We start from the raw sequence: 25,397 nt of genomic DNA, 5'->3' as shown, positions 1-25,397 counted from the left end.
ACAAGAGGCAGCTTTTTCCAGGCAGCTGAAGAGAACCCTTACTTGCCCGGGCTGCTGCCCCCAACCTCCCCCAACATATGTCCTCAGAATGGAAGGTTTTGTTGGTCAATGGAAGGTATGCTTCTCTCAGGTGTGTGCCGGGAGATGGTGCCTGCTGGCCGGGAGGGTTTGGCCTAAGCGCACCTGACCTTCAAACCCTGGGGCGAGAAGGCCGGGAGGGTTAGGCTCCTACTAGCGGACCGCAGCCCGCCAGATGCCGGCCGCTGGGGCCACGGACCGCCACGTGCCTGCGCACGGCCTCGCCCCTCCCACTCCCGGCCCCGCCCCTCGCGCTCTGTTCTCTCAGGCTCTCCCCGCGGCTCCGCCTCCAGGCGACCTCTGTAAGTCCTCCCGGCCCCCCTAGAGTAGCCCCGCCCTCGCAATCCGGGCCCCGGGGCTGCCCCGCCCCGCGGGCGACTAGGGAGGTGCGGGGGCGGGGCCCTGCGCGATGACGTGAGCGGCCGTGCGCGGTGACGGCCCGCGTCCCTGTTACTCAGCGGAGCGGCCGAGGCCGGACGACGCGGCCCGGAGTGCGGAGCCGCCAGCAGCGCTGGGTAACGGCCGCAGCGACCGTCCGGACGGCGCCCGTCCACCCCGCGGGCTTCCCTGTCGCCGTTCGCTGAGCTGCCGGGTGAGTGCGGCGGGTGCCGCAGGGCCGGAGCGGCCGGCGGCCCCGCCGTGTTTATGTTATTGTGCCTCCGTCTTCTCCTCAGCCGTGACCCCCTCCCGGGAGTGGGGGCGGGAGCGCGCGGCGGGCGGGGGCAGCACGGGAACAATAGCGGCCCTGGAGGCGGGGACCGGCCGAGGGGGCGTGGGGCTGTGGGACCCCGGCCGCCCGCCCGCCGCCCCGAGATCCGCCCTCCGGTCCTTTCGCGCCCTCCTCGTGCGGTCCTGCTCCCACGTCGAGAGGAGAAAATAGAGCGGGGGGCGGGAGGCAAGTTCTAAAATACTTCGGCGAAGGTCGGGACGGAGGCGCCTCCGCGGCCCGCCGCGCCCTGGCTGCTTCCCCGGGCGGCGGGGAGCCGGGGAGGGCGCGCCGGTTGGCAGGTCCCCTCGCCCTCCCGGCGCCCACGGGGACCGGCTTCTGTTTCTCGATGGTTTCTTTGTGCTAACGTTCAGGGAGAACGCAGGCAGCAGCGCCGAAAAAGGCTGAGGTGGCTTCTAGCTCTGGGCTGCGAAGGAGAGCCCAGGCCCCTGGCTTGGGCGGGAGGTGTCCATCAAGCTCGGCCAGATCTTAAGTGGTCAGCACTCATTTCTCTTGAGGGTCACTCGGTGGTGACCTTTTGACTTTTCACCCCACTCTCCCAACTCTTGGTCATGCACTTGTGTTCCCGATCCAGAGATGGTAGAACCAAGTCCATTTTAAAGTTCTGTGATGAACACTTCACATTTTCATTTCTGAAAATTCCTATCTTTTTTATTGTGAATTTAATAAGATGTTGACTACATGGTATCAGACAATGTTCAGTGGCTATTTTTACTTCTGAAATTGTCTTTCCAGTAGAATTCTGGTCTGTCCATTGTGTTTTGAGATAAGCATCCAGCAAGTACCTCCTTGGCGATTAGAACATCTGTTTATTTCATTCATTCATTCAGCAACTATTCAGTACTGTACTCAAATGGACAGGTTTGAAGGTAAAGAGAAATATTCTTTAATAGAAGAAGATGATTTGACTGAAATTTAATGGATGTGTCTTTAAATGAGACTATTATGTAAGTGATGTGTGTTAAGGAAGGTGTGGTTATTCTTTGGGTCATTTTACTGTTCTTTAGCAGTAAATCTAGAAGTTCAAGTGTAATGTTATATTACGAAGTAGAGTTAAATTTAGTCCTAACATGCAACAGCTTTTATTTATTTCTAAATTTTATTTTTTCCGGTCTTACAGCCTCAGTCATTTATAATGGTTACCTCAGATTCCCCAGCTGTGATTAACATTAAACCTAGGAGGTCAGATGCTGTAAGTGAACATGTTTAGTGCTGTGCCTGACAAAAGCAAGCAATCAAAATGGGACTTCCTTGAGGGCAGGCCTGTGTTGCATCTGTTTCTCCACCACCTAGCCTGGAATATAGTAAGTGTTCAATAAAAGTTGGATTGATGAAAATCTCTTAATAATTGGTAATATTTAAAATCAAGCGTTTAAAAAAAGACAACTTTTGATGTTCTCCATGAACTTTCATGCAAACTGTCATTTCCAGATGGCTAAATAATCAGTTCATGTACATTATCTTTTATGATGACAGGGACTTTTGGATCACTTCATTATCAATCTTTTTTCAATCACTTCTAGCCCACTCAGTATCCTAAAATAATACCTTATCTAAATATTTATTAATGTGATTAATAAAGTAAGGTAGATTGTGGGGTGTGTGTGTGTATACATATATGTACATACATGCATACAGACACATGTATAGTGGTATTTTAGTAGGGGTGTAAAATGATTACATTTATCTTTTTGTGAATATTTGAAAGGCTTTTGGTGACTCCTTTAAGTAGGAAATCTAGGACAAAGGAAAACAAACTGCATAAATGTTTTACTAGAAATATTTCATTTCAGGTCCAACCCCGTGGCTCACTCGGGAGAGTGCGGCGCTGGGAGTGCAGTGGCGCTCCTGCCGAGGGTTCGGATCCTATATAGGGATGGCCGGTGGGCTCACTGGCTGAGCACAGTGCGGACGACACCAAGCCAAGGGTTGCGATCCCCTTACCGGTCACGAAAAAGAAAAAAAAAAAAAAAGAAAGAAAGAAATATTTCATTTCAGAAATGTTTAATATTAAGTGCTAATTTGTACTAACACTATTTGCCTAAATATGGCCAAAAACTCAAAATAATATTGATCTATCCAAGTTACAGCTCTTTTCCATTCACTACTTAATACATTTTAGCATTTCTTTTGGATATGAAAGAATTGGAGGTGAGCTTATTATTATTTGATGTAAAGTAGAAATGAAGAAATAAGAAAATGAAACTTTATTAAGATAAGGGATGAAAATCGTGAGATGTCAAACTTTTATTGCTTTACCTAGTTAAGGTATGTCAGATTCCAGTAAGGGTTACTGATAAAAATCCTTTGGCAATAGCTCACAGGCAGGCTATATGCAGAATGAGAGTTGTGTTGTTTTCTAAATTCTGTTTTGTTTTGTTTTTTTTTTTTAAAAAAAACGGCTTTATTGAGATTTAATTCACATACCTTAAAATTCACACTTTTAGAGTGTACATTTCAGTGGTTTTTAGTATATTCACAAAGTTGTGCATCAATTACTGCTGTCTAATTCCAGAACATTGTCATCACCCCTAGAAGGAACCCCATACCCATTAGCAGTCACTCCGAATTCCACTCTAAATTATGTTTTAAAGGAAGAGATAGCACTGATTCTGTTAGTAAATATATTCCTTCAATGAGTTTGAAAAGGGCTATGTTTAAGTGTCCTGGCAGAATAGGAAACTATATCCATCATACTCCTTTAGATCCTTGGGGGAATGCAACTTGGAAAGGAAGTAGTGTCAGAATAAATTGTACCAAAATTAATGTGGTTAGAATCTTAGCTATTTGCTCCATGCCTAATATTATGGAAATGACCTAATGAGGATGCTAGATCCTCAGTGAAACAACTTGAAGTAATTTGTTGTTAAATGACTAGTCATAAACTATCCTAGTGGTAATTAAGAGGTTGTTGAACATGAGTCTGCTTCTTGTTGGTCTCTTTTGCCAGTGGGTTGAGTTTTGGACATATTTGAGTCATATAGATGGTTGAGATGCTTTGTTGCATGTATAGAAGTGTAAAACAATGTGTGACCTTAAGATGCCAGCTCTCTAGAGGTTTCTGGTCAAGTCAATGGTATGGGTAGTAGCCTTTCTGATTCATGGAGTGCAAGGAAGTCATTAGAACCACATAGCTTTAGAGATGAACCATTTGCCTATTTCAGTGAGCTGTGATGCTTATTGTCTTAGTCATGAGCTCTTTACCTGAAAATTTAGAAGCTTTACATTCTTACTCTAATGCAAGTTAACTTGAACTTTTATTTCAGAAATGAGTTCTGATTCAACAGAATTTACTACTTAAAGGGTGACAAGAGTATTGAAATAAGCGTTGTCCTATCATTCAGGGCAGTAGATGGAACTAGAACTGTCCAGGAATTAAACCTAGGTTCTCTTCTCAGTTCTGTCATCTGGATGTTGTCATGAACAAGCTCTGGAACCTTAGGCAAGTTGCTTAACCGTTTTGGCTTTAGACTTGTAAAGAGAGGCTGTCAGAACTCTTTTTTTTTTTCTTTTCTTTTCTTTTTTTTTTTTAAATAGAAGGGTTGTTTCCCAGATAGGTGGTTCTTCAGAAAACATACTGGGAAAAAAAGAGTCCTTTTTGGGGTGGCAATCAGAAGCCTGGATCAAAAACAGCAATCAAAGTTAGACTTTTATGATTTTGGGAAGCAGAGAAAATTGTTAAGAATTAATTTTTGTCTCTAATCCCCAGATTTACAAAACAAGTAAAAAGCTTCACTGTAAGCTAGAGATTCTTTGAATGGTAGACTTTATTCATTCCACAGCACCATGCCTTCTAACGAGATTCAGTGCTCTCAGAGACTTTGTGGAATATGTGAAAATGGGGAATTGATTAGCTTCTAAGAAGCTTTTGATCAAGGATGGGACTTAAGGCATATCTAAACAGTGAATTTATGCTCTTTTAAAAGGGGTGTGAGAGGTCTTCCCCCAAACAAACAAAAGCTCACTGCATATCTTTGGACAGGCCAAATTTCATTGAAATCCAGTTTTTAAAACTGTGTGTGTATGTGCGTGTGTGTACACAAGGCCTTTTGGAAAACTTACTAGCTGCCATTCTTTTAATTAAGGTGGTGGGTTATATCACAAATATAGTAGATGTCTGTGTCTTCTGTTACCCTTTAGTAGTATATTAGATTTGGTTAAAATCTGCTAATTCTTAGGAAAGTTAAGGAACACAAACCTCATAGTGACGGCTAGCCTGAGCTTTAGGGTCAGCCCTGAGTTCCAATCCATGATGCAAATCTAACTAACTATGTTGTGAAGGCTAGTTAGTGTTATATAACATATTTGGGCCTGTTTTATTATCTGTCAGATGAAAATAATATTAGCTCATAACCTCATAGGGCTGTGAGGTTTTAATCAGGTACTGTATGTAAAGTGCTTGGCACTGGTACTGTGCCTGGAATTGTAGATATAAGTATTCAGGAAAGTTTAGCTATTGTTATCACTTATTTTTAACTTTGAACAAATGCAAAATGCCACGTAAATTTAAAAGCAATTTGATGTACTCCATACATTCTAATTCTCCGTGATATACTAGTTGTTTTCCTCTGCATCTCTGAGCAGTTTATTTAAAATTTGATCATCTCATCTAATCTGAATTGACTGGGATGATTTATTTTAACATTTGGACCAGTAATCCTCTTTGGTTTAAAATTTGGAAGTGTTCCAAAAGCAAATATTGAAGGGAAAGTATTTGCCACATTCTCTGATACAGAGTTGTTTTCATCATTTCTTACCGTTTCCCACAGCAGAGAATTGCCTAAGCTTTTCTAGTTTTATTTTTATTTATTTATTTTTAAAACGATGACCGGTGAGGGGATCCTAACCCTTGACTTGGTGTTGTCAGCACCACGCTCTTCCAAGGGAGCCATGGGCTGGCCCCCTAGTTTTATTTTGACCCATATCTAAACGAGTGGGAATCTGGGAGCTGGGAATAGCTTTATCATGTAACACACTTGAAGAAAAGGGAATGCTGTCACATCTTTTAAATTTAATCTTAATGGAATCTTTGACTCCAAAGATTGCACATTTGTCAGAGACCTGGTAACCACAACAATTCCTTAAGCATTTTCTAAAGGCCTCTAGAAAAATAAGGAAGATTATTTATTAATAGACCTAAAAATATTATCTTTTCTATGTTTTTCTAAGTTTTTTAAGTTTAATGTTTCTGTGGTTATGATGGTACATTAAGTTTCTTGTTTCTTCTTGAGGACAGTCACTGGGAGGACAGACACTGGTTTTATACAGACAGTATTTATTGAGAAGCCACTCTATACCAATCCAGGTACTAAGTGATGTGGGAGCCAGAGGAAGTAGAAGTCATTCTGTCCCTTAAGTGATCTGAGTATAACTTGATAGGAGATAAGGACAAACATCATAAGTGCATTCATGTCCCAACACGAGGAAACAAATATTTCATTGGAAGTTTCTTTTGCCGTTGGAGCATTTGGGGACTTCCAAACCTTACATCTTTGCCCTCTCTTTTAAAATATACTCACTTGATAAACTGCGGAAAGCAAGATGTCTGCTTTTCCAATTTCAGGTTAAAGTTGAGAGTGTGGTACAGATTAGTCAAAATCCAAATCATAAGAAAAAGCAAATCTTATAGTCATCTCAAATTCATTTTTAGAATACAACGGGATATGAAAATAAGTGTATGAAAAGCTTGAAAAGCAGATAGTAGAAAAGATGCTACTCATATACTAACTGCAGTCCTCAAACTCTTTTATATTGAAGCTCTGAAGACTTAAGGCTAGATCTATGCTAGGAGAACTTTCTTCAGTCTTTCTCCAATATCGGTAAATATGGGCTTCTCTCCTTCCTGGTGCTGAGAGGCTCAAACCTGTCACTCACCATATTTCTGGGGATAGTAGAAAAGAAAAACAGCCACACACACCTGCTTTGCTTGGCAGGAGGCATCAAAAACATTGGGAAGTTGTTATTTCTTAAAAGTTGTTAGTGGGGTAGAAACTCACCATTTCCTGACTTACTCCAGGGAGGGTGGCTCTCTGACTCTCAGATGCCATTTGGGTCAACCAAAGGTGAGATAAAAGAAAGCTACCTCTGTATAGATTTCCCTGTGACTTGAGAAGGAGTCACTTTTCAGTCAGAACAAACAAAACAAAGCATATGGCTTCATCTATTACTATTGAGATTTAAAAGTTTTAATTTTATTTTATTTACATTTAATTTATATTTTGACTAAGTAGTAGTGCATTCACTTTGATTAAAAATTTCAAAGATTTAAAAAGATACACATAGTCTCTTTTCCACTCCGCAGACACAAAGTTCCTCTACTTGGAATGAGTGATAAGTTTCCTGTGACTCATTCCAAAGATAGTGTATGTATGCACAGGTAAATACAGATGTATAATCCCTTGTCCAAAACCTTTGGTCCAGATATTTTTCACAATTAAGGGTTTTTTTGTGTTTTGTTTTGGAATTGTAGAAAGATAGTATAGTTCATCTACCATATTATCCAAAATCCCTGGTAGGAGATGGTAGCATCCCATAATCGGACACATTAGTGGGATGAATAAAGATTATAAAGTTTTATGCCAGATTTTCTCAGGTTTTGCCACCAAGTAGGTTTATACTAAACTTATTTTTAAACTTATTATTTCACAGCTTTATGGATTTTGGCCTTGCCAGTGAGGAATTGTGTGTCTTACATATGTAATGTATCTTCTCTGCCCATGCCACCCCACCTCTTTTAAATCTAAGTTGTTGCATACCATATACACTGCCCTTTGCCTTTCTAAAATTTTAACAATATAGCTCAGGGATTATTTCATGTCATATTACTATATAAATAGTATGCTTTTTTTTCTTTTAACAGCTTCGTGGTATTCCATTTGTCTTAATCCTTTTGGGCTTCTATAACCAAAATACATTGAATGGCTTAAACAATGGACGTTTATTTCTCACAGCTCTAGAGGCTGGGAAGTTCAAGATCAAAGAACTGACCAATTTGATTCCCTAGTGAGGGCCCTCTTCCTGATTTGCAGAAGGCTGCCTTCTTTTTGTGTCCTAACATGGCACAAGAGAGCTCTGGTTTCTTTCTCTTCTTATAAGGACACTAATCCCATGACGGAGACCCCATCCTCATGACCTCATCTAAACTTAATTACCTCCCAAAGGCCTCACTTTCCATACCATCACGTTGGAGGTTAGGGCTTCAACATATGAATTTGGTGGACATAAACATTCAGTTTATAACTTCATTGTACAGGTGTACCATTTATTTAACAAGCTCCTTTTGATGTACGTTTAGGTTGTTTTCAGTGTTTTGCTATCAGAGGCCATGTGGTGGATTACATAGTGCATATATCATTTCATATTGTATAGAAATGTATGGAACAAATTTCCAGAGGTGGAATTGCTAGGTCAGAGTGTTGTGCCTTTGTAATTTTGATGTATATTGCCCAAATGCAGCCTGTAGAGATTGTTCAGCTTCTGTTCCACCAACACTGTGTAAGGATGCCTGCTTCTTTCCTTGTCATCCTTATGAGTGGAGATTAAACATCTTTCATCTTATAAGGGTAGTTAATATTTTCTTTCTTGTGAACTCTCCTTTTCCTATTTTTCTATTGCTTTGTTGCTCATTTTCTTAGATATGTAGGATGTATTTTACATTAGGGAAATTAACTTCATGCTATTTTTTGGAAATTTTTTTTCTCAATTTGCTGTTTGCCTTGGTAGGGGTAAAATATTATTTATGTATTCAACCTTATTTTTTTCACACAGTAACCATCTAGTTATTCCAATATCATTTGTTAAATAATCCATCATTGTTTTACTGATTCATCATTTACTGAATTTCCATGTGTATTTGGGACCATTTCTGTTCCATTGGCCCATCTGCCCATTGTGGAACCAGGCCATCCTCTTTTAATTATTGTAGTTTATATTTATACTGTGTTTTCTGTTAGGCGTAATTCCCTTTCATTTCTTCTCTTTTTCAGAATTTTTTTCTGGATTCCACCTTGTTTATTTTATATGAACTTCTAGAATCAACCTATCTAGTCTAGACCCTATCCCTCTTCTGCCAATCCTTTTGTCATTTCTGTTGGGATCACTTCATTTTTTTGTTTTATTGGGGTAAAACTTACATACCATAAGATGCATACACATTGCATGTACAGCCCAGTAAAAGTTTTCCTATGTATATACTTGTGTAACCCCCAGATCAAGATATAGAACATTAAAATCACCCAGAAAGTTTTCTCATAGCCTTTACAAGTTGATTTTCTCCCCTACCGCCACTGTGATTGATTTCTGTTACATAGATTCAATTTACCATTAAGATTTCTTTGTATTTATAGGAAAATTGTCAGCTGTGTGATATTGGGTCCTTCTATTCAAGAATATGGAAAACTTAACCTTTTCATTTGTTCCAGTCTCTTTTGGGGTTTCGAATAGCATTTTAGAGTTTTTTTGCTATTTATATATTTTTTTCTGTTTTTTTTTTTTTTTTTTTTTCTCTGTTGGAAATGGCATCTTTTCTTCCATTTTATCCTCAATTTGGTTATATATAAGAAAGCTGTGTTTTGAGTATTAGTTAATATTTTGTATATTAAATAATAAGCCCTTTTGAATTCTTATTGTTTCTAGTAGTTTTGTAGTCGATTTTTTTTTTTTTTTTTTTTTTTTTTTTTTTTTTTTTAAGATGACCGTTAAGGGGATCTTAACCCTTGACTTGGTGTTGTCAGCAGCACGCTGTCCAAGTGAGCTAACTGGCCATCCCTATATAGGGATCCGAACCCTTGCCCTTGGTGTTATCAGCACCACACTCTCCCAAGTGAGCCACAGGCCAGCCCTGTAGTTGAATTTTTTATTTTTCAGTTATAAATTATGCCAGCCTTTTTTTTGTTTCTTTTGCATGGGTATCAGTGATTTTAAAAGATTATAGTTTTCCTCAATAATATGTAAAACAAGAACCGAAGTATCTGTATATCTGCTGAGTGTTTAAAGGACATAAATAACAGGCCAGCCCGTGGCTCACTTGGGAGAGTGGTTAAGTCAAGGGTTAAGATCCCCTTACATTCACCTTAAAAAAAAAAAAAAGACATAAATAATAGTGAAATTGGGGAGAAATTATGGGATTAAGTAGAGTAGTGTGAAGTTTTCTCTCTAAAGTTAATGTAACTAAATTTGAAATGAATTGTAGTTTCCAAAATGTTAAATGGACAAGTTGGTGATCATTAGATGGTGAGTGCAGGATTAGTAATTAACTTCCTTGTCTTTTATTTCATAGTAAATAAAGACTGCTTTCTAGGTACATAGCACCCAGAGGCAATTCCCAGAAATATAACAGTCTGCTGTCAGAGAGCATGCAGTCAAGGTAGAGGTCAAGATATATAGAAGTGAGAAGTGAACGAATGCAGATAAGAAGGTGTTATGCTTGGAAAAATGATATTGGCAAAAATCAAGTCAAGAAAGCGTGGGGGTAGGTGAAGGGGTGGAGGGGTGTGAGTTTGATTTAGCTGTTGGGTTTGCAGTAGCTTATCCTTATGACATGATAGTTGATTGAAGATACTTGTATGAAATTCAGTAGCAATCTCATTGCTTAGTGGTGATTACATGGTTTATTTTCTGTCTCTTCCCACCTCCCTTCCCCCTAAAAATGCTGAGGCAGTTTGCTACTCAAGGATTCACACTTGTTGTTTAAGCTAGAAACAAAAAATCAGAACACAGGAAAAATAAGAATTCAAAATATCCTGATATAATAGCTAGTACTTATTCATTGCTTATTATGTACCGAGTACTGTTTTAGTGCTTTACATATGTTAAGTCATTGCTAGTGTTTGGATGTGGTTTGCTTCTGCCAAAACTCATGTTGAAATTTGATTCCCAGTGTGGCAGTTTTAGGAGGTAGGGCCTAGTGGGAGATGTTTAGTTCATGGATTAGTTCCCAAGAGGAGTCTGCCTTCCTTGGGTTCTCTTTCTTCTTCTCTTGCCATGTGATCTCTTTGCATATATGCCCGCTCCCATTCCACTTCCCACCATGAGTAGAAGCTGCATGAAGCCTTCTGTAGATGCAGCTGCCCAATCTTGGACTTTCCAGCCACCAGAATCGTAAGCCAGATAAACCTTTTCACTATTAATTACCCAGCCTCGGGTATTCGACACTGTTATAGTGACACAAAACAAACTAAGATAGGCATGTGAACATCACACAACAATCCTACAAGTTAGACACTGTTATTCTCATTTTATAGGTGAGGAAAACAGGCACAGAGAGATAATGTGGGAAGTTGTTGGTGATCTTATGAGCAGTTTTATTAAAGTGGGGAGAAAGAAACCAAATTGAAGTTGGTTAAAATGAATGAAAAATTTTTTAAAGGATTGAGAATGAACAAGTGAAGACACAGTGGGTATAGAACAAGTGCAGACCCAGTGGGTATAGACAAGTTTTTCAAGATTAGCTCTGAAGTGGAACAAAGAAATGGGTTGGTAGATAAAGGAAAATGTAGGGTCCAGAAAATGAGAGTGAAAATGAGAATATGCAGGAAAGAGGATGCAGAGCACAAGTAGAGATTGGCTGTTGTTTAGAAGAGAGGTACTTTCCATGAAACAGGAGGGGATGCAGAAAAGTTGTGAGCCCTTGCAAGGAAGTTTAGTGGTTGGAAGATGAAAGCTTATCCTCCTAGCTTTCATCTTCTCTTGTGGTTTCTGTGTTCTCAATGAAGTATGAGGTTCATATTGGCAGAGGGGGATGGAGTATGGGGAGTTTAAATCAGTTTTCCAGGAAGTATTGATTGTTCATTTGAGGTCTGAAACCTTGGATTTAAAGTGATATCAGTCAGTCTGGTTTTGCAGTTTCATCCCCGCCCTCAGCATTAATTAACTGATTAGATATAAACACAGACAAGGCAGATTGTTGGATTTATCCAGTGTGAGATTTTGCCAGGTGTATCAGAGTCCTCAAGAGAAACAGAAGCAGTAGGAGAGAGAGAGATAAACTGATTGACTGATAGACTGAGATTTCAAGGAATTTGCTTTTTGTCAGCGCTGGCAAGTCTGAAATCTGTAGGACAGGCAGGCAGGAAACTCTTGGGCAAGAGCTAATGCTGCAGTCTTGAGGCAGAATTTCATCTTCCTCAGGGAAAGCTGGTTTTGCTCTTATAGTCTTTCAGCTAACTGGATGAGGCCAACCTACATTGTCAAGGATAATCTTCTGTACTTAAAGTCAACTGGCTGTAGATATTAACCACATCTACTAAATACTTGGACCTTCACAATAATATGTCGTTAATGTGTGATTGAAAATTGGGTACCACAGCCTTGCCAAGTTGACACATAAAACTGACCATCACACTAAGTCAGTACAAAAGAAGGAAAAGAGGACAAGGGAAATGAGGGCTTTTTTAAAAAAAAGGGAAGTTGATTGAGTTTGGATGTGTTGTCCCCCCAAAACATGAGGAAATCTGATCCCTAATGTGGCAGTGTTGGAAGCTGTTTGAGTCATGGGGGTGGATCCCTCCTGAATAGATTAATGCTCTCCCTGGGGGTGTGGGGGGTAGTGAGCGAGTTCTTGCTTTATTAGTTCCCAGGAGAGCTGTTTGTTTAAAAAGACCCTGGCACCTCCCCTCTCTTTCTCTTGCCTCTGATCATCATGTGATCTGCTTGTACCTGCTGGCTGCCTGCCCTGCCGCTTTCCACGTGAGTAGAAGCAGCCTGAGGCCTGCACCAAATGCAGGTGTCCCAAAATTGCAAACAAATAAACCTCTTTTCTTTATGAATTACCCAGTTTCAGATATTCTGTTACAGCAACACAAAACGGTCTAATACACGAGTGCTTAGAGGAGTGATGATGAATCATGAACTCTAACATGGACAGGAAAGGAGATGAAGTCAAGATGGATAGCAAGGAAGTGGTAGCATCAATGTGGTGGACATTTCAGTCAGAATTATTTCAGGGAGGTTGAGTAAGTGAACTTGAAGGATTGAATGCCATGGTCAGAGTGGGATGCCTGAAAGAGATTTCACAGGAATAAGTTACTAGCATTGATAATGCCCAGGATGACGTCCAGCTGCTGAGGTGGAATTGAGAGACAAGCCGGTTGACATGAAGAGCCCAATGAATTGAAGAGGCTGAAGTATTAAAAGGGTCAGTCTGTTAAGAATGGTGAAGTCAGCAAATGGTAAGATTAGTAAGGATACATAACTGTGAGCCAGTTGCTGATGTCCTCAATGAATGAAGGAGAATTGGAGGGGAAAAGGTAACAATAAAAAATGTTAAAGGTATAATTGGCTAAATTTGCTTATCACAGATTAGGAATTTAAGAAGGCCAGCTAAAGGAACTCGGAGAGTTGAGGAATTGGGTAAAATGCAGAATGTACACAGCAGTATAGCAGTGAGAATTCAGGGAGTAATAGATGGCCAGGGAGAGTTGGGCCTTTTCTGGTAACTGAAGTAAGCAGGGATGTGAGGTGTGGTGGGGATTAATCCTGATAGTAGGAGATGGTGGGTGTCATATGTGTTATATGACTCTACGGTTTTTCAGATTGTCAGTCATCGCCCATTAGTGGATTGTAGAATGAATTTAGGAGATCACAACTTGTGCTATATTTTTAAATGGCATGAAATTAAAAATATCAGAATGTGTTACGAGTAATATTAGGGGGCTAAAAATTTTTTAACAGCTTTATTGAGATATAATTCACATACCATTGCAATTCAGTCATTTGAAGTATACAATTCACAGGCCTTTTAGTATATTCATGGATTAATGCAGCTATCACCACAACCTAACTTTAGGACATGTTTGTCACTCCAGAAAGAAACCCCATACTCATTAGCAGTCATACCCCATTCCTCCACATGCCCCCCCCCCCCAAATTCCCGAGCAACCACTTATCTACACCTACTTTCTTCTCTATAGATTTGCCTATTGTGGATATTTCAAGTGGAATCATACACTATATAGTCTTTTGTGACTGGCTTATTTCACTTAGCATAATATATTCCAGGTTTATTCATGGTGTGGCATGTATCATTACTTCATTCCCTTTTATGGTCTAGTGATATCCATTATACAGATATACCACGTTTTATTTATCCACTTTTCAGGTAATGGGCATTTGGATTGTTTCCATTTGGGGGCTATAATAAGTAATGCTGTCACGAACTTTCATGCACAAGTTCTTGTTTGTATACTTTTTTATTTCTCTTGGGTATATACCCAGGGGTGGAATTGCTGGGTCATACAGATAACTCCATGTTTAACATTTTGAGGAACTATCAAACTGTTTTTCAAAGTAGCTGCTGCACCATTTTACATTTCCACCTGTAAGGTGCGAAGTTTCCAGTTTCTCCACATCCTACTCAAGCTTGTTATTGTCTGTCTCAATAATAGCTATCCTAAGGAGTATGCAGTGGTATCTAATTGATTCGATTTGCATTTCCCTGATCGCTAATGAGGTTGATATCTTTTCATGTGCTCTTTGGCCATTTGTGTGTCTTCTTGAGAGAAATAATTACTCACATCCTTTGCTTATTTTAAAAAGTGGGTCATTTATTTTTTTATTACTAAGTTGTAAGAGTTCTCTATGTATTGTAAATACAAGTCCCTTATCAAATGTATATTTTCTATTTTGGGGGTTGTCATTTTGCTTTCTTGATGGCATCATTTGCACATAAGGTTTTAATTTTAATGAAATCCAGTTTATCTATTTTTTCTTTGTTGATTGTACTTTTGGTATTTTATCTGTGAAACCATTGCCTAACTCAAGGTCATGAAGATTACTCCTATGTTTTCTTCTAAGAATTTTCTAGTTTAAGCTCTTACCTATAGGTCTGTGACCAGGTTGAGTTCATTTTTTGGTATATGGTCTGAGGAAGGGGTACAACTTCCTGTTTTGCATATAGATATGCACTTGTCGTAGCTTCATTTGTGAAAATACTGTTCTTTCTCCTCAAATTCTGCCTTGGATTGAGTGTCTGTCCCCAAACTTGACCCCCACTGTGACAGTGTTAAGAGGGTGGGAAATCCTATTATGGTAGTTGAAAGGTGGGGCCTTGAAGAAGTGATTGGATTGTGGGACCATGCTGTAGTGAATGGTTTAAAAGTGGTGGTCATAGGCATGGTTTGGAGGGCTTTAAAAGGAGAGTGAATGATGAGGTTAGTTTCTCTGCTACACCATTTTCGCAGTGTGATACCCTGCTGTCACTGTTGCCACCACAAAGACCTTCACCAGCTGTGTTCCCTGGACTTTGGACTTCCCAGCCTCAGAAATTGTAAGCAGTAAATTTCATTTTCTTATAAATTACCCAGTTCCAGGTATTTTGTTATAAGCAAAAGAAGTAGACTAATACAAATTGTCTTGGCATTCTTGTTTAAAAAAAAAAAAAGGTGGGTTTTTTTTTTTTCCCTGAACTCTCTACTCTGTTCCATTGATCTGTATGCCAGCCACACTGTCATGATTACTGTAGCTCAGGTTGTTTTTTGGAAGGTTTTGTTTTAGTTAGATGTATGATTGTACTTATGTATAGATACACACAGAGGATGTATGTGATGGGTTATGATGTGAAATGTTTGAAAACCTCTGATCGGGGGTATTGTGACTCCCTGTTACAGTTTATTCTCTTGTGGCAACTTAATGGGGAATGCTCCCTCTTAGAGAACATAAAAATGAGGCAGGTTAGATGGTCTTATTTGTGATTGTATGAATTCCTTTTAGATTGGATGATTAATTTTTCTTACACTTTAATAGATAAGGTGTTCTTTTCTGGTGCATGTGAATTTAAGGGTAGTGAGGGGAGGGGGAACTTTAGAAGAGCTGTGGGAATTCCTAAAGAATCAGTCAGAGATGATTGTAAGGATTATGGAATGAAGTATGATTTGAAATTTCAAAGTTGGCAAGGTTTTGAAATGAGCCAGTCTTTCATGATTCTCAATTTTTTAAAAAAATCTCTCTTTGAATATATTAAGCATGTCTGTATTGGATAACTTCATTACCTGGATCCTCTGTAGGTCTTTTTCTGCAGGCTTTTGTGTCACTTGTGTTGCCTTGGTCTCGTAACCTGGGTATTTTTTGTTAAGACAACATTAGTCTGTTTTTGTGTTGCTATAACAGAATACCTGAGACTGGGTAATTTATAAAGAAAAGAGGTTCATTTGGCTCCTGATTCTGGGACAGCTGTGTCTGGCACTGGCCTCAGGCTGCTTCTACTCATGGTGGAAGGCATCAGGAAACCAGCATGTGCACACTGATCAGATGGCAAGACAGGAAGCAAAAAAGAGAGGGGAGGTGCCAGGTTCTTTTTAATAACCGGCTTTAACGGAAACTAACAGCAAGAACTCACCCCAAGCATTTATCTATTTAAGATGGATTCACTCCCATGACCCAAACACCTCCCAACACTGCCACATTGGGCATCAAATTTCTTTTTTTTTTTTTTTTTTTTTTCTTTTTCGTGACCGGCACTCAGCCAGTGAGTGCACTGGCCATTCCTATATAGGATCCGAACCCGCGGCCGCTGGGAGCGTCGTGGCGCTCCCAGCGCCGCACCCTCCCGAGTGCGCCACAGGCTCGGCCCGGGCATCAAATTTCAATATGGGTCTTGGAGGGCCAGTCATATCTAGACTATACTACATTATAAATGGGAAATTAGGGAGATAATTTAAGGTTTGGGAATGATGTTATTTCCTTCAAGAGAGGATTTTTGTTTACTTTTGGCAGGAAGTTTGCTTCTGCCACTAGTAATCCTGGATCATCTTAATCAAGTCGAGAGACTAAGATGTTTCAAAGCAGGGCTCTAGAGTCTGCAAAGGCTAGCCTATTTTCTGTTTTCTTTATTCCTACGATATGACTCTTTGGGGTCCCAACGTAAAGCTAGGGGTGTTATCAGCCCCCCCTTCATTCACCCCCACACTTTGTTGTGCTCTTAACTCCAATATTTAATCCTTCCTAGCCTTGTAGATCTGTTAACAGTTCAAGCTCAGCTTCTCAGTCATTTTTTGGAAATGGCCCTCGATGTCAGATTCACCTTTCAGGATTTCCTTATTCTACCAGATCTTGGCCTTCACACTTTTTTAACTGCCTTGTTAGTATACTGATGCCTTCATACAGGGTTTTTGGTTTTTTCTAATTTTTTCTTGGTGAAATGAGAGGGTGTCCAGTTTTTCTAGTTGCTCTCAGTTGGTCTGAATTACATACCTAGTTCACCTCTGTTAGAAAAATAATTTGTTAGCTTGGATGAAAGCTTATGTCATAAGATTCCCTATTTGAAATTCTACTATATTTGGTTTTAGTTTTTTCTCAGGGTGAGATTTTGGGTATCAGTTTCTATACATTATAGAAATTATTAGAAATGGGGAAATAGAAAAAGGAAGGAAAATGGCAGAGAAAACTAGATTCTTTTGCAAATTTGGTAAGAGATAAAGGTAGGTTAATATTTTCCTGTGTATTAGGTGTGAGAAAGGACAGTCACATAAAAGGAGCTAACATATTTTTTGTCATGACAGTGTCATAGACTGCAGAGCCTTACGTTTTGTGGAGGAAGCATTGAGAGACATCTACTTAGTTATGTTGAGTAACTTTTTAAAATTTGTTCCACAGAGAAACCCCCAAGATAACTTTCTGAGTTAATTTTGGGCCTAGACTTATGGTTGGGTCTTGTAGCAGTATATACCTGCAGCACAACCTCTAGTATAGTAAAGATTGCAGGGAATTTAATTCTGTAGAACCCATTATTAATATAAGATATATAAAATGTTACTGATTTTGATGTAGTGTGCTATCTACATATGTATGTAAATGAATTTAAGGTTTTCATGAGTTTATGTTCTTGATCCTCCAACCCATTTCCATACTTATTAAATTTCAAAATTACAAGATTTCCCATCAGTCTCAGCCATTGTAATTGAAGAGAAAAAATGGTATCTATTTTGTAGCTTCTTTCTTCTCTTGAGAAAATGAGAGATATAGGGGGTGTTCTGTTTCTGGAGGTTTTATCAGTAGAGTTTTGGTTGATATTTTAAACTTTTGGAAGATAGGAATTATGTCTTAAACTGATTCCTTCTTTTTCATGCCCCCATCTATCTAATGTTCACAAAGTGTATGTGTCATAGGTGGCCAGTTTAAGAATCAGTATGAAAACATACTGATTTGTTATACCTCTCCATAGAATCTGCTATTACTGTTTTCTGGTGCTTTTCAATGAATCATTTTGACCACCTCTCCATCCCCCTATTTTTAAGTGACTTCATTCTCCCACACTGTTCCCAATTTATTAAGAATGTTCAAACATACGGACAAATTGAAAGAGTATTACCAGAAACACCTGTATGCTGCCACTTCAATACAATCTTTGTTAGCTTTTTGTCGCTTTTTTTGTTGTTTTTTTGTGGCACTTGATCCCTAAATGCTGCAGTAGTTTGCAAGCATCTCCAAAAATAAACACATTCTCCTACAAAAAAAACAAAAACACCAGAAACCTTAAAGTCTAGTCTCTGTTCAGGTTTTTTAATTATCCCTAAAATGGTCACTTTGTGCTATAATTAGGTAATGTGATCTCACACCTGGTTTTCTTAGCTCTTATGAAGATATTTTCTTGTATGGATTGTTGTTTATTGATGTTTGTCGGGGGCAAAAGGGAGGGTTGCTGGAGAGTCCTATTCTACCGTCTTGTTCTGCCCCCTCTCCAACCAACAGGTCAATTTGTAACTGGTATTCTCAAACTAGGATTCAGTCAGAGTTCATGCATTGCATTTGATTGTTGTTGTTGTAGTCACTTTTAACATACAATTGTTCCCACCTCTACTTTTTTCCTCCATGATGTTGGCTTCTTGAAGAGACCAGGCCACTTGTCTTATGGAATGTTCTCACATTTTGGGTTTGGCCTATTGTTACTTCTTGGTGTTTAACTTCTATCTCTAGCCACTGCATTTCCTAAAAGCAGAAAGTTGAGTCTAAAGGCTAGATTGTATTTTGGTTTTTTTGGCTTAGGTGCTCCTGTATACCTTGTATTGATTTATAACCCAAAGGCATCAGGTTGTCTCTGTAATGTGTTATCATTTCCTTAAGGTGGTATTCACCAGATCTGTCCATTATAAAGATGAGTTTAAACCCCTTTTGCAATTAGCAGTTGATCGGTGAGGTGATGTTTTTGTTCCCTGTGAAAATCCTGTTTCCCAGCAGCTTTTTACCTGATGTTTTTAGCATCTATTGATGAGCTTTGTTTGAATTAGTTATTTCATTTGGGCTTGCAAAATGGTGCTTTTTCTAACCTTGTCATCTTTCTGGATCTGTTAGCCAACCTCTGTTAAAAAGACTTTTCCCTGATCAAATAAGATTGAACTACAGTTCTTCCTAACAAGATGAGGTAAATGCTTATTTCCCTTTAATATATCAACTATTTATTCTGAAATTGGTTAATAGTCATCTCTAATAGTAGCAAATAACTTGTCTCTTTCTATTAGTATCACAGACATTTTTGGTTTTTTTTTTCCAATGGTTTATAATCATTTCAGTTACTATTCCCTTTTTTAACAGATTTTATTTTTAGAAGTTTTAGATTTACAGAAAAATTGAGAACATTAGAGTTCCTGTATGCTCCACACTCAGTTTCTCTTATTATTAATGTCTTGTTAGTATGGTATATTTATTACAATTAGTGTACATTATTGATACATTATTATTAACTAAAGTCCATAATTTATTCAGTTTCCCTTAGTTTTTACCTTATGACTTCTCACTGTTACAGAAAAGGATACCCATCTAGGATACCACATTACACTTAGTTGTCCTGTCTCCCTAGGATTTAACTGTGAGTTTCTCAGACATTCCTTCTTCTTGGTTTTGAGGAACACTGCCCCGGTATTTTGTAGGATGCCGCTTTATTGGAATTTGTCTGAGATTTTTAGACTGGGATTATGGGTTTTTGGAGGGAATACCACAGAGGTAGAGCACCATTTTCATCACATTATATCAAGGGAACATATTGTTAACATAATTTATGTCTGTTGATATTGACCTTGATCACCTGGCTGAGGTAATATTTATCAGATTTTTCCACTCTTTTTTTCTCCATTTCCATACTGTCCTGTGGTGACTATGCACAGCCCACTCTTGAAGAGTGGGGGTTATGCCCCTTGAGGGCATAGTATCTACATAAAGTATTTGGAATCCTTCTGTATGGAATGTTTTTCTTTTTCTCCATTTGTTAGTTTAGTCACCCATTTATATCAGGATGGATTTGTGGATATTTATTTTATACTTTGGGTTATAATCTAATATTATTTTGTTGCTCAAATTATTCCAGGTTTGACAATTTGGAGCTGTATTGGTTCTTGTGCCGCTTTGACATACTTTCATCAATGTGGGTGTTTTTTGTTTGTTTTTGTGCACTTCCTTATATTCTAGCATGGCAAGATGCTCCCAGCTCATCTTGTATATTATCTGCCCTGGTCCGAGAATCAGCCATTTCTCCAAAGGCCCTGTTTCTTTTCTTTGAAGAATGATATTAGAAACCAAGATCTGGGTGCTAGGTGTCTGTCACTACTGAGGTGTTATTTCTTTTAGGCACTCTCAACAGATATAGCTGAGAAATGTGTGTGCATGTATGAAATATATACCTCTCTCTATAAGCAATATCAGAATTATTAATCCACACCCCAGTGGAAACAGCCATATCAACTAGGATATTTTTTGCTGATTCTTTGGGATTTTCTATATAGACAAGCATGTCATCTGCAAACCAAAACAAGTTTTATTTCTTGCCTTTCAATCTATATATCTTTTATTTTCTTTTGTTGTCCTTTTGCAATGTTTGGGACTTCTAGTATGATGTTGAATAGGAGTGGTGAGAGGAGACATCCTTGCCTTGTTTTTGATCTTAGGGGGAAATTATCTAGTTTTTCACTATTAAGTATCATGTAGTACACTGTAGAGTTTTTTGTTTTTGTAGTTTTTTTTTTTTATCAAATTGAGGAAATTTCCCTCTATTCCTAGTTTTCTGAGAGTTTTTATCATGAGTGGGTGTTAGATTTTGTCAGATGCTTTTTCTTCACCCAATGATATGGTCATAATCTTCTTCATAAACTTCTTCAGCCTATTGATATGGTGGGTTACATTAATAGATTTTAGAACCAGCTTTGCATACCTGGGATAAATCCCACCTGGTTGTGGTGAATAATTCCTTTTACACACTGTTGGATTTGGTTTGCTAATATTTTGTTGATGATTTTTGCATCTGTGTTCATGATAGATATTGATCTGTAGTTTTCGAAAACCTTGTAATGTCTTTATCTGGTTTTGGTATTAAAAGAACGCTGCCCTCTTAGAGTTATGAAGTGTTCACTCTGTTTCTGTTTTCTGGAAGAGATTATAGAGAATTTATGTCATTTTTCCTTAAACGTTTGGTAGAATTCACCAGTGAAAACATTTGGACCTGGTACTTTCTGTTTTAGAAGGTTGATAACTATTGATTCAATTTCTTTAATACATATAGGTCTATTCAGATTATGTGTTTCTTTTTATGAGAGCTTTGGTAGATTGTGTCTTTCACATAATTGGTCCGTTTTATCTCAGTTATCAAACTTGTTCTTTGAGGGTACTTCAAAAAGTTCATGGAAAAATGAAATTAAAAGGTAATACTAAGGTCAGGGGTTCAGATCCTTGAATTGGCCAAGTGTCAAACAAACAAAAAAAACAAACAAAAATAATATGAATCTTTCCATGAACTTTTTGAAGACCTTTCATATTCTTTTATCATATTTTTAATATACTTGAGGTCAGTAATGAGAACCTCTCTTTAATTTGTTACATTAGTAATTTGTATCTTTTTTTCATAAATTTCTACTGCTTGCTTTAGGTCTCATTATTCTTTTCATGCACAAATTGTCCCAGATTGGGCCAGTGGCTTGAGGTAGCTGCTCTGTCATTTTGATCTGACCCGATTGATCATTGAATACTTCCTTACCTTCTGGCAGAATAAGATCTTTGTTTTTACTTGTGTTTACCCTGCCTCAACCTGGAATACTTCATTTCTTTAGGAAGCTGGCTTCAGTCTTCATTTTACATGATTGTTTATTTCTTTCATCCAAATTTTGAGCAGATTTGCCACATGGGATCAGCCTTTTTTCTTTTTTTTTGATCATCTACAAGAGCAGCTGAAGCCTTCTGTCCATGTTAGTATTGAATGTGTCTTTCCTTATTTCAAAAGCAGAACATTTTCTTGTTCAGTTTATGTAGGCAAAAAGACACTTCAGTTTCATCTAGCCATACTCTTCTATGAAGTTCCTGAAAGTGGTTTCTATTTTAGCAGTTTGGACTTCTGCTGTGTTAAAAGATGTTGAACACCACACTGCTATACCTTTTTAAGAAGTTTGAAAATTGAATGTGCAATATTCTGAATTATTTGGCTTTTCTGCATCTCCACACTTTTTTCATCATTTATTTTTTAAAGCATTTGAGTTTTACCTTCAGGATTTTTGTTTGTTTTTCTTTAACAAGTACTTACTGTGTCAGCACTTTACAAATAGTAACTTATTTAATCCATGAAGTCAAAACTGCTCTCATAGTAATACTGCAGTGTTATTTGCCTTTTTCATGTCTGTCCTCAAGAGTGTTAGAGGCCACATTACCTGACCTGTGATGTGACAACAGACTGAATACAGAAGCAAAAGAAAGAATCCAGAAAAAATATAAAGCAATGGCATTCTTCTCAACGAGGTTTTTAAAAAATAGTTATTTTCGGGCCAGCCCCGTGGCTCACTCGGGAGAGTGCAGTGCTGGTAGCGCGGGGACCGCAGGTTCGGATCCTATATAGGGATGGCTGGCGCGCTCACTGGCTGAGCGTGGTGTGGACGACACCAAGCCGAGGGTTGCGATCCCCTTACTGGTCAAAAAAAAAAAAAAAAAAAAAGTTATTTTCCATCAAAATGCTAGTTATATTAACATGGAATAGGCTTATTATTTCTATTTTTAAATAACTTTAAAAATATTTAACTGTGAGGAGCATGCACGGGGTCCTAGGCAGGAGCTGTGAGCACCAACCTTTGCCTGGCTATAGGCAGAAGCACGCTGAAAACACCAGTTCCACACAGGTGGCCCATCACAGCTATGGCTGCCACAGAAGTGGCTCACCACCACAGCAGTAGCCACAGCCACCATTCAGGTGGCCTACCAGACACTTGACTGCATTTACACAAGGAAAGTCACCAGCAGAGACTGGAAGAAGAAGTCTTCTCTCTCCTCAAAGCCCACTCCAGAGTAATAGAAGTAACTTCTCTACCAGATGACCACACGTCAACATAGAGATACTAGAAATATGGAAATACAAGAAAATATAACACCACCAAAAGAATATAGTAATGGTCAAATACCAGACCCTAGAGAGTGGGGAACCCTTAAAACAACTGAAAAGGAATTCTGAGCAACAATCTTAAGGGAACTCACTGAGATACATGATGACTCAGACAACATAATGAAATGAGAAAAAAAAAAAGAAATCCAGGGTATGAAGAAAGAAATTGACAAAGAGATTAATACCTTTAAAAAGAATGTAGCAGAACTCCTGGAACTGAAAAATTCATTCAACAAAATAAAAAACACACCCAAGAGCTTAAGCAGCACACTAGAAAAAGCAGAAGAAAGAATTTTTTTTTATGTTTATTTACTTATTAATATTATATATATGTTTTACATTCTATGATGTTGAGGAGCAGTTAGGGGGAGAGGGAAAGGGAAAGGAAATAGGGTGGGAGGAGGAGGAAGGAGGAGGGACAGAGTTGAGGCCTGTGGTGCCCCCCTCATTCCTGCAGGGGAGACCAGTGGGCTTCCAGCAGTGGCTTGGTCAGTGCTGGGCTGGGTGCATATGTTGGGGGTCTGGCTGAAGCTCTCACCCCCACCAGCCCAGCTTGGGAATCTAGGGTGCTTCTTGTGGCGGCTCAGTGGGCATCGCTGGGATGGTTGTGGGTGTCAGGGGGACGTGGCCGGGGCCCTTGGTCCCCCACCACCCCAACTTGGGAGAACCCAAGGCACTTCCTGTGACAGCTCGGTGGTTATGGCTGAGCTAGTTGCAGGTGCGGGGTGGGGGGTGGCCTTGGCCTCGGCCTCCCAACGCCCTGGCTCAGGAGAGCCCAGGACACTTTCTGCGACAGCTCAGTGATCGTCGCTGGACTGGTTGTGGGTGTTGGGGGGTGTGGCCAAGGCTCTCAGCCCTCAACCACCCCAGCTTGGGTGAGCCCAGGCACTTCCTGCGGTGGCCTGGTGGTCATTGCTGGGCTGGTTGCTGGTGTTGGTAGGGTGTGGCTAAGGCCCTTGGCCCCCCACTCTCAGGACTGGTTGTGGGTGTCAGGGGCATGGCTGAGGACCACAGTCCTCCTCAGTACTCCCAGGCTGGGTAGCCCAGGGGACTTCTGGTCCTTCTAGGTTTTATAGGTGTTCTTGCATTATGTGAGACCTTTACTAGTTAATATCAAACTTTCTGTGTGGTATGTGGGTATTTTGTTTTTTCTTTCAGTTCTCTGTTGTTCCCACTACTTAAACTCTGCACTGGAACTAATTTGTTCTTTCCTTACTTCTAAAATGGGGGAACTTCCTGTGGGTCCAGCACTTGAGCCTTGTAGTTGAGCTAAATTGCTGCTTTGATGCTGATTCCCTGGGGAAGGCTTTTTGTGTAGCTCAGGTTTTAATGGTTGAGTTTGTAAGTACTTCCAGGTCCCGTCAGATACAGTACACATGGGTTGTGTAGAAACTCTGGTCTGGACCTGAGTCTTTTCCTCAAACTTCACCCCCCTGCAATTCTATATTCCTGACCAGTCTCTACTGAGTGGTCTTATGCTGATGGGAAGGGGGCAGATCAGCTGTCCTTGCTGTGCCCCAGTGTTCTCCCAGTGGGCCCATCTCCCCTACTGCCCATGTCCCAAACAGTTCCCATGGGACGGGCCTCTGAGTGGCTCCTTTTTTTCAGTTGTTGTGGCTCCTCATTCCTATGTGGGTCCACGTGAACCCTATTAGTAGTCTTGCTGGCCTGGGTGCCACTAAAGCCCTCTTCTCCCCTGAAGCTTCCAAGCAACTTCATCCAAAGGGCACAGCTGTGGCTTTTGCCAGCTCTTGCTCTGTGTGCTCACCAGCTCCAGCCTTGAAGCAGCTGGGACTCAAAATGGTCAGAGCGGTCCTTTCTTTCTCTCATTGTGGTTTCTCCCACCTTCATACACTTCATAGGTCTCTTCTCCTTTTCCCTTGATCTCTAGTGGCCCCAGCTTGGCCACTGTTGCTTTTTAGTAAGTTGTAAATTGATTGGTTTGTGGGAGACAGTGATGCTGGGGGCCATCTACTCCACTGTCTTGACTAGAAGCCAGAAGAAAGAATTTCTGATCTTGAAGATAGTCTTTTCAAAATAACCCAGGCAGACCAAAAAAAAAAAAAGAGAGAGAGAAAATTTTAAAAAAACACAAAAAATCTAAGAGAGCTAGCAGACAACCTCAAGCACACAAACATTCCTATCATGGGTGTTACAGAAGGGAAGGAGAAAGAGAAAGGCATTGAAAACCTATTCAGTGAAGTAATAATAGAAAACTTCCCAGTTATAGGGAGAGACACAGATCTTCAGACCCAG

The 25,397-nt window shown here is 39.6% G+C and overlaps 1 protein-coding gene across 5 annotated transcripts in view; it reads left to right on the top strand.

Annotated features, from left to right (window-relative positions):
• Positions 1-493: 493 nt before the first annotated feature.
• MAPK8 (mitogen-activated protein kinase 8) overlaps positions 494-25,397 on the top strand; it is a 107,438-nt gene continuing 82,534 nt past the window's right edge. For 2 of the 5 annotated variants that reach the window (XM_063085646.1, XM_063085648.1), the window contains exon 1: positions 496-670. The gene's annotated coding sequence lies outside the window, so the exon portion shown is untranslated. Of the gene's footprint in view, positions 671-1,925; positions 2,110-25,397 lie in introns of all 5 variants that reach the window. The other 3 variants (XM_063085649.1, XM_063085647.1, XM_063085650.1) reach the window with 3 other exon arrangements.

Source organism: Cynocephalus volans, chromosome 2, assembly GCF_027409185.1.
Source record: "Cynocephalus volans isolate mCynVol1 chromosome 2, mCynVol1.pri, whole genome shotgun sequence".
Taxonomy (NCBI): domain Eukaryota; kingdom Metazoa; phylum Chordata; class Mammalia; order Dermoptera; family Cynocephalidae; genus Cynocephalus; species Cynocephalus volans.
The sequence above is the reverse complement of the archived record's forward strand: the minus strand, read 5'-3'. Positions and strand labels throughout refer to the sequence as shown.